Consider the following 11041-nt stretch of genomic DNA (forward strand, 5'->3'; position numbering starts at 1 on the left):
ATGACGAAATTCCACGCGAAATCACGGCGGAGACCGAGGTTGAGTGTCAGTGGAATTGAACCATACGTAGCGATCGCACTACCGTTAGCCGCGGTTAGCTCGTAACCGGTTTTTACTCGTCGGCCTTTCGCTAAACGTCGCGGAAATACGCACAAGTCTGCGCCGGTGTCGATTAAAAAATTTACTCCACTGTTTCGGTCCCTCAAGAACAAGCGGCGTGTGTTGGGGCAGCCGTCGCCTGCCGCGTTCAGCGACTGCCTTTGCCGTTTCCCTGACCGTCGTCGGTACCCGCGTAGGTGCAGGGTTTCTCGCACTTGTGCGCCTTGGCCCCGAACCGATGGTGGTAAAAGCACCTGCCACCGAACCGAGTTCGTGATCCGGAACGCGAACGACGACGCGATGTAGGACCACCGTAGTTCCGCGAGCGACCGCGCACTTCCGCACGAAGCTCGTTCAACTCGCGACTTTGTTCGTCGAGGCGCATCGACAACCTCTCCAATACTTCACAAAGCTGGGATTCGCTTTGTGACACCCGAGGTGACACCGCAGACACCTGTTGCGGCGCGACAGTACCTAGCGCTTCCATCACGCAATCTGCGGTCTTGGCCAGGTCGTCCAGGGTTACATTCGGTTGGGTAGCCTGCGCGGCGATGCTGGCGCGAGCGAGGGGGTTGATCCTCTCCATCCATAGGGCGCGGACGATCTCGTCAGCGGCGTTGTCCCCAGCGAGCTGTTGGAGGTACCGCAGGAACTGGGAAGGTTTCCTGTCTCCAATTTCGACCCTCTCCAGCAGTTGCCGCGTCTTTTGGGCCTGTGATTTCCCCAGGCGCTGGAGAAGCTGCTCCTTCAGTGTCTCGTACGGCTTTTGGCTTGGAGGGTTGATGATCAGGTCGCGAACCTCCCTCGCGCACCCGCTGTCTAGGGATTGGACCACCCGCCTAAACTTCGCCAAGCTGTCCGTTAGCCCGAAATCTTCGAGTGTCCATTCGACCTGCCGGAACCACACTTCTGAGTCCTCTGGGGTGAACGCCGGGATTTGGAGGCGTGTGAGTATTCCGGGAGTGGGTGCTGCGGCGGATGGATTCGGCATCTTGGCGTCTGGCGTCCTGGCGTCTGGCGTCCTGGCGTCTGGCGTCCTGGCGTCTTGCGTCCTGGCGTCTGTCGAGCAAATCGTCCCTGTCACTAATAATTGACGTTGATCACGTCGGGGTCACCAGTTTTGGGACAGGGTGACGACTTGGTCGATGCTGGGGTTTAATCAGGCCTCAATCTGATTAACCTCGGGACAACTGTAACAGGACATGCGCTAACTAGGCCTCTATCTGCCTACTCCTAGTTAGCGGGGAAAAAATAAAACAGTAAAAATAAAATATACAAACAGATATAATATAATACACAAAGTGCTACAGAAGGTAGGTAGGTATTTATTTGACTGGAAATCTTCGGCTTGTATTCCGTTTAAGTTGTGTACTTCGAGGCTTAAATAGATTGTTGCGCCCTCTGTTGGGGGAAGCGTTAACCTGGTTGGCGGCGCCACCATGATGGTAACGCAGGAATCTGTAATCCCCACACATTCATATCCAATTGAATGATGATATAAATGTTCATTTCCAAATTTTGACAAATATCTATCGAATTTTCGATTCGCCGAAGACTTTGCATTTTATCTGTCGACATTTATTTAAATATTGAATAACAATTTTGGAAACTGCAAACTTTTTCAAGAACTTTCATATATGGAAATGGAATATCTATTATTAACATGACACTAACAGTCAAATTGTCCACAGATACCACAGAAATATGGGACTTGAAATGTCAAAATGATCCGAAACACCCCGTATACTCGAAAACCGCGAGGACAATCGAAGGTTTGGGATTTTTCCCGGGATCTCCAGACGATTTTGAGGGGGGTCTTATTCTTGTCATTTTTGCTCTAGATGGTCCCGTTTGGGCTGTGATTTTACGTTTAAAGTTTGACGTAAATGTGCAAGCGGTTTTATATATACTTAGACTCGCTCTGCTCGCCGAAGGGGCTCCGCCCCTTGGACCCCGTCACTATGCCGGTAGATCCTTCACTGGGTATCCCTCTAGAAAATAAAAGATTTTTTTCGGAAACCTTGTATCGTTAGCTGATTTCAGACGATTCACCCGGTATCCTATGCTGATTCTAGGGTAGAATTCTATATGACTTCTTTCCTAGAACATACCATTTCGCCCTTGCTCACATGAAAATATTTGATGCAAATAACTTTCCATGACGACAAATCAAGGGCGGTCCTAGCCCTAAGTTCGAGGTTTGAGGGGGTTCGCCGTTAAGGGTTTCGAGTTTTTCTATGGTACCAAATCCCAGATTACACCGATATCGAGCTTAACCTCTCAAAAATATTTATATTTAGATATTTATATGAATATTTATACAGGGTGTTTCAAGTTCGAAGGCCTATTAGACGGGGCCGATTTGAAATCTGAAAATTCAGAATATGACATTGTTCATGATGCCCTATTCAGCTAAAATATTTTAGTTCTGGCACTTCCGGTTATACAAGAAAGATTTCCATTCTCAATTACTCTCTGCTAAAATTATTGAGTTAGTTCTCATAGTTTTCAAAATATTAAGAAAAAACCGTAAAAAAGAGAGAATTTCCATAGTCACTATCACGTGAATTATTATCATTGTGAATATCCTATGCGTATACTCAATTCACTTTCACAAACTAGAATGATGTTGGAATATCGTGCATATCTTGAATTTGAAAAATAACATCACAGGGTGTTTCAAATATTGTGCCAAAAATTGTGAACAAAATTTGATCATAACTTTCGATTTTCAAATCAGAACCCTATTTTTTTGTGATTTCGTTGAATTCTACGGTAAAAATAAGGGTAGTGTTCAAACATGATTATGCTCTCAAATTCAAATAATTGACAGGATCATTAGGACTACAAGCCATTTCAAAACGCCTGAAAGTCATAGGAATGATTCAGAAACAAGAAAAGTGGGTGCCGTACGAGTTGAAGCCGGGAGGTGTTTGAACGGAGTTTGTTTGTTTGTGAACAGCTGCTTTCGAGGAAAAGACGGAAGGAATTTCTGGAGACGAAAAACGGGTTCATTACGATAATCCCAGCACATAAAATCATGTGGATATCCCGGCCATGCTTCCACGTCGACGGCTAAACCGAATATTCTCGGTTCTAAGGTCATGCTCAGTATTTGGTGGGACCAGCTCGGCGTAGTGTATTATGAGTTGTTAAAACCGACTGAAACGATCACAGGCGATCGTTATCGAACGCAATCAATGCGTTTGTGTCGAGCATTGAGAGACAAACCGCCGCAATTCGACGAGAGAGTAGATGAATGGATTTTACTGCATGACAATGCTCGACTCCATGTTGCGAAAGTCAAGATATACTTGAAAAAGTTGAAATGGGAATTCCTACCCCACCCGACGTATTCTCCAGACGTTGCTCACTCGGACTATCACTTGTTTCGATCAATAGCACACAGCCTGGCTGACCAGCACTTCCTATCTTATGAAGAATTAAAAACTTGAATCGATTCGTGGATCGCTTCAAAAGATGACCAGTTTTTTCAATTCGTACACTGCCCGAAAGATGTGAGAAAGTATAGTGACCAGCGATGGGCAATATTTCGAATCATAAATGTATAACCAGTGTTTTACAATAAAGCCTCAAATTTCGGTAAAAAAAATTTGTACGCTTATGTATTTGTTATATTATAATATATTTATTTACTTATAACGGTTTGAGCCTTTCAGGTAGAAATTAAAAAAAAATAGTAAATCTATTGTTTCATATGAAAAAAAAAAAGAAGACAATTGGCAAGTATAACACAAAATCTAATTTGGTCTGTGAACCCTTTGAAAACCTTGTAATCACAGCGTCCTCGTCAACATCAATGTCCCTGTATATGTTCAGGAGGACTAAACTGAATCCGATGCCAATATCGAAAAAACCAGAATATCACCATATGAACTACCATTTATTCATTTCGAAAATAAATTTGCCGAATTTTCTGTTCGAATAGCTGTACGAAAATTATGAGTTTCCATACAGTTTTATAATACGTCATAATCTCAAACAATCTATTAATATGAATTTCCACCAAGTAAAAAACCGATCCCATCAAGAAGATCTGGCACACCGGCAACGTTGCAGATGATTTCGCATCTGACAGACGATACGTAATACGTATTAAACATGATGGCCGCCGCCATATATAAACAATCGATAAAACCATCGATTTTGACGAAAAAAAAGGCATTTTTATTTCAGGGAAAGCTTGAAATGTGATTAATTAATCATTTCTAACGAGAATCAGTTAATAAAATACAAGAAAACTAGCTATTAATGTGGATAACCTCACCTTCATTAGGCCAATTTCACAATTAAAGAAAAAAAATTCACAATTAAAAAAAAAAAAAGCTGGATTAAGGAATTTATGACAGCGGATTCATAATCTAAGACCCAAAATAAGTAAGTCTGCAAAATTTCATCACTTTTGAATCATTATTAAAATTAATTCTATATAGTAAACATTGTTTTTCTTTTCAGGAGATGGATTATTTTCGTTTGGATGGATAATTATACAGGATCTTTATTTGTCGAATATCAATTAGAAGTATCTAGAGATGTTGGACCAATTCAAGTCTAAAAATTGAGATTAAAACTTCAAATTATTAACTAATTTGTAAAGAAATACACAATATTTGATCAACAATTATATAGGGTGTATATATATTTGAAGTATTAATTAGACATTTTGAAATCTGAAATTCTCATTTCTCTAGAAATGGCAATTTCTTCCTTCTTTAAAAAATTTGGGAAAAATGCATAATCAAAATGTGAGAGTTATTATCAGTCAATAGAAATACCACCTGAAATAAAGAAACTGCATTCAATGTTTATTTTCAGTTTTGACAAATTGAATTTACATAATCATTCGATAAGATCTATGAAAAGACCTACAGTGAAATTTTGTTTTAGGAATATTCAGTATAGCTATAATGAACTGAAAAGAGGCAGAATGAATAGATCTACCTTTCAAAAACCCATGGCTTATGTTGCCTTACAAGCAATCATAATAATATCATATTATTTAGATGTAACATCTTTCAGAAATCAGGTTATAAGAAGTCCCTCATTTCCAAGGTTCATCAATACTTTTTTCAGTTGAGCAACAAATTGTTCTTCTATTCCATAATTTATTAAGAAATACAATATATGATCAACAATTATATAGGGTGTATATATTTAGAATATAAGGAAGGACACCTTTTGAAATCTAAAAATTTGGTTAATAGTAGGTTATTTTCAATAATTTATAATATCGAAAGACCAATTGGACATTCCTGAAGAACTAAGGCGTTTTTAGAATCTGAAAATTGTATCGATGAATTTTGCATACTCTTCTGTTGCATATTTCTTGAAGGTATAGGGACAAAAATGATTTTTATGGGTTCTGGTGAATGATCAAAGGGATACAGGTAACAATTTCATTAATACCAGTCGAGATGTAGTTATCATAGATAAGGGATGATATAGAAATTTCACTAGATAATTCTGATTTAGTGGAGGACAGCTGAATGATGGTTCGCTACGTTATAGAGTAAGCTTGTAGCTCTGGGTTCTACTCAGAAGTAAATTGAACAGGGCAATATATATAGTTAATAAAATTTTGATAGATATTAGTTAAAAAAGATCAACAATTGAGCATTGTATCTACATAAAATCAAAAAATAACTTGCTAACTGTTGTTGCATTGTACGTGGATGACTTTTTCGTTTTAACTAATGTTAATTCTGAATGAATATAATATCTGATAGAAAATTCAAATGATAATTTTATCATAAAGAATTTATGGAAAGCTAAAAATTGTTTAGGGCTGAATATCACTCCTTTGAAAACCTCATTGAAATTTGATTCAACAAAAGAGAGTTGTAATGATGAACCATATAAGAAATTAATAGATTTATTAACATCTTTAGCAGTATTAACTAGTCCTGATATAGCATACTCTGTTAATTTCTTGAGTCAATTTAATAATTATCTCATTGTTGAACACTGGAAAAGTGCAAAACTCATTTCAAGATACAAAGATCATTGTTCAATTTTTACATCAGTCAAAAGGAACCGAGTATTTGAAATCGGTACTAAAATTGTATCGGCCAATACTATTGACCCATATTAGTGGGTTCGAATAACTACACTGACTTGATTTTTTTCAAATGATAACTTTGGATCTGAATCAATTAATAATATAATTTTTACCAAAATCAAAAGCAATGAATAAATCACTAGGATAGCATTTTCAAACTGGCCATAGAGCAACTATTCCTATAACGATTGAAAACTAGTGAAATAGGTATCTACATGTTTATACAAGTTTAATCATTCATTCATGAAATGGAAAGTTTTGATGAATAGTTACTTTTTAAAGTATTTTATACCTATATTGAATTGCTGGAAAATTGATACCAATTTCAAAAGTAACTGCCATGTTGAAATTCTTCATATACTGAATGATCCTTTAAATTTTATTTCTGTCGTAACATTTTGAATAGTATTTCAACTGATTTTTTATATGTATATCCTAGTATAGCTTTAATAAACAAACTAAAAAGAGACAGAATGAATAGACTTGCCTTTCAAATACCCATGGCTTATGTTACCTCATAACTGGTGGAACCTTTATGAGAAGTCAGGTAAAAAGTTTGAGTCTCTAATTTCCAAGGTTTATTAATACATGTTCCAGTTGAGCGGCAAATAATATAATAGATAAAATATAGTTGAAATTATTCGTATGGAAGATTTCACAACGACTTGACTTATTCATTATAAATTCAACAGCACTGCACTCAAATTCTTCAAAAACGGATGGGTCATTTATATTTTTGCACTCTCCTGTCGTAAAAGTGTATATTTCAGATATTCAAAAAACACATGGAAATTTTTGAATGTCATCTGTCATCTCTTTTTCCAGTAATAAAGCCAATTGTGAATTATCTATAAGGAGTTTTTCTATCTGTTTAATACATGATCAGATGAAGCTTCTGTTCTCTTTTGTAGTTCCATCTTCTGTCGCAATAGATTCAAATTCTCACGAAAGATAATGTAGTTTTATAGTTTGTGGAATATAAACGAAAAATTCCTGAAATAAAGTAACATTCATCCAATTGAATCAATAATTATACAAACCCTTCAAACGAACCTGAACTGAAAATGCATTCGATGATATCAATATTCATTTCCAAATTTTGACAAATATCTATCGAATTTTTGATTCGCCGAAGACTTTGCATTTTATCTGTCGGCATTTATTTAAATATTGAATAACAATTTTGGAAATTGCAAACTTTTTCAAGAACTTTCATATATCGAAATGGAATATTTATTATTAACATGACACTGACAGTCAAATTGTCCACAGATACCACAGAAATATGGGACTTGAAATGTCAAAATGATCCGAAACACCCCGTATACTCGAAAACCGCGGGGAGAATCGAAGGTTTGGGATTTTTCCCGGGATCTCCAGACGATTTTGAGGGGGGTCTTATTCTTGTCATTTTTGCTCTAGATGGTCCCGTTTGGGCTGTGATTTTACGTTTAAAGTTTGACGTATATGTGCAAGCGGTTTTATATATACTTAGATACTTAGATAGGTTTATACTTAGATAGGTTTATTAGGAGATGGATCAATAGGTTTCCTCGTGAAAACAGATTTTCCACGAGAATTGTTAAGGGCGAGCTATCACAACATCAACTTTTGTGGGATGCAAAAATAATGTTTTATTTTCACCACGGATTGGTATACCCTTAGATTCTGATTAAACACTTGGATATTTATCCTTACATTGAATAAGAACAAACAATAATGGCAATGTGAAATGAAACCTGGTTATGAACTAGTGGACTGTATTTCCATGGTTATGTATCAGCTGATTGCTGTCTGTACAATTTGAACTTACTGTGAACGAGTTGAGACCATAGAACTACATATTTGTTATTTCTTGTTCCTTATGAGCTGGCCTCAACCATGTATTGAAAATTGGAACATAATTTAAATGAATAACCTCAAACAAGAATCCTTCGGTTTATCATATGTTGTTGTCGAATGATAAATTTTATCTTCGGTGACAGGGAGTTCCCCAGATGACGATTCAGTGTTGTTATCAATTCTTTTTGTAGGTTTCTTTTTTATGACATCTGTGTTCACCCTCGGATTTTCTTCGATCTTCTTTTGATTTTTAATAACCCGAATATCAGATTTTACAGCTTTAATTTCTTCTCTGAGTAAGAAGATTTCTTTATTTGCTTCAACAAGTTTGTTGGAAACTTCGTTTTTCAGAAGTTGTCCCAGGTTATTCTTAATTGCTGCAGTAAAAACCTCTTGGAATCCAGCACTTTTGAAAACTTCAGATATTTGTCGGTTTTGTTGCTTCCCACCTTTCGGTTTTAGCTCTTTTGTCTGTCGCTCTTAGCTACCTACTATCTAGTCCATCAACCTTTCGCGCCAACTTCCAGTTTCTAAATTTGCGAGTCCAGTATTACTTCATTTGCCCACTCATTAGCCTTCTGTATGTCTGTGTCATTTTTTTTTCTTCCATCCTTCCTCAATTGAACCATTAGGTCTCCATATTTCTTTTCTATATTTTCTCTTGCTGTTTGTCTGAAATCAAATGTACAATGTTGTCTTATATGTGTAGCGTCCTCTTCCTCGTTTCTGTCACAACCACATTTTCCCGTTGTCTCCCTCAACTTGAACCTCCCATAATTTTCCGCCTTCATCTGCTGTCTCGTTTTATACGTGTATTGTCTGTTCTCTACATCTATGGTTCTTCTTTCTGTCGCCTGTCTTGCTAGTTCATGTGCTATTGCTTCCCCATCCGTTCTATAGTGCTTTCCTTTCCTCCATATTATATATGTGTCTTTCCCTTCACCATTTCGTACCTCAATTTGTTTCTGTATGTGTGCCGTTATTGGTAGTCTTGTATTTCGGTTGTGTATGCTCTTTATTAATGCTTCTCTGTCTGTTATTATTACTATGTTGTCCATTGCCCTAACTCCCCTCTCCTCCAGTGCCATCTTAACTGCTAGTTGTTCCGCCGTGTGTATGTCCATCCCGTCGCTTGTTCTAATACTTACTCTCTTATCCCCATAACAAATACCTATTCCTGTCTTTCCTCCATTACAACTTGCATCTACGTATATGATCTCCCTGTGACGTTGTTCTAAATTATCTTCATTTTTTGTTATTAGATACGTGGCTGGATGAGCTCTGTCTTTCGTTTTAACTCGCGTCTTGTACATGTCTTCTCGATTTTCATTCCAGTGTATGTGCCTCTGCTCCGCCTCTATCCACCATGGTGGTATACCCGCTAGTACCTGCAGTGCCGCTGTTGATGTTGTCCTGTATGTTCTATTGATTAGAAGCAGTAATGGTCTTTGTGCTGCTTCAATTTGTCTTTTGTTTGCTTCGCGTCCAGCATTGATTCCCCATATTTCTGATGCATAAAGTGCCGCTGGCCTTATCACATTCTCTGCTATATATTTAAAATTTTGTTTGTCGTGTCCATATGTTCTAGTGATCAGTCCTATTATCTTGTTTGATATCTGTCCTATTTTTCTCCTCATTTCTTTAGTGTGTTTCAAAAACGTCATTCCTCTGTCTATGTTCAGCCCCAAATATTTGATTGTCTCTCCATGTGTTATGGTCTGTCCTTCTATTTCAATTGTTGGTGGTCTTATTTTGCGTCCCTTGCTTATGAACATTATTTCCGTCTTTTCCTTGTTATACTTCACTCCGCTATGTTTTTCCCATTCACTACATCCCCTCCATATTTCCTTCCATTTCTGCTCTATTTCTCTCGACGATTTCCCTCCTATTATAATGACCTGATCATCTGCGTATGCTTGTATAGTCCCAATGTCCTCTATGTATTCTCTATCGATGTCTCTTTCCTGTGATTCCCTCGTTCTCCATTCCTCGTTTATCCTATCCATTGATCGAAACCAGCCCTGCATGACCAACAGCCACAAAGTTGGTCCCAAGCTAGATCCCTGTGGACATCCCTTCTGCATGATCTTTGTCGCCTGTCCACTTGTTACTGTCCTGTCTACTAAAAAGTCCTCACATATCTTTCTTAGTTTTCCGGGTACACTCGCTTCCTCTAGTTCCTTTTTAACGTACAGAGCCCATGCACTGTTGAAAGCGTTCTTTAGGTCCAGTGTCACAATCAGTTGGTGTCTTTTTTTATTCTATTTGTCTTCAGTTCATATATCAATTTGTCAATTGCGTCCGTTGTTGATCTTCCCTCGCGAAACCCGTATTGTCTCTCGTCAAATTGATTGTTATGTTCCAGCCAGTGTTGTAGACGTCTATTTGTTATTATGTCTAATACCTTGCCTATCGTTGGAAGAAGACTTATAAGTCTTAAGGAATCGTCTTTCTTCGGTATCCAAGCGACCTGCGCTTTTTTCCAGATACTTGGGAATTTTCCTAATTCAAAGCATTTGTTGTAAATAGTCTTCATTATTTCCTTTGCTTCATTGTAAATGTGTATCACTGCCTCATTCGGTATTCTGTCTTTTCCTGTGCTTTTCCCCATCTTCAATCCCTTTATCGTGTTCAATATCTCATTGTTGTCTATGTCCGGCTCGTTGTCTTCGCAGTATACATATTTGTTATTTCTGTATCCCCTCATCTCCTCCGCGTCTTCTTTTTCGTCATCGTCTGGAAAGTATTTGTCAAGTAAGTATCTGTTGGTGTCTGTCTCGTCCTTTGTGTATGAGCCATCATCCTTTCTAACATTTGTGTTCCCTCTATTCTTCTTTTTATTTACAAATTTCCAAAGTTTGTCCCATGGATTTGTTTCATTTATGTCCACTATTTCCCTCTGTAATCCCTCTATCTTCCTTCGCTTGATGTCTTTCTTGTATATGTTCCTCATTTCCCTGTACTCTTTCCACCTATCATCCCTTCTTCTTTCTTCCTGCTCCTGCTGTGCCTCACGTCTCA

The sequence above is a fragment of the Harmonia axyridis genome, chromosome 5, assembly GCF_914767665.1.
Source record: "Harmonia axyridis chromosome 5, icHarAxyr1.1, whole genome shotgun sequence".
Lineage (NCBI taxonomy): Eukaryota > Metazoa > Arthropoda > Insecta > Coleoptera > Coccinellidae > Harmonia > Harmonia axyridis.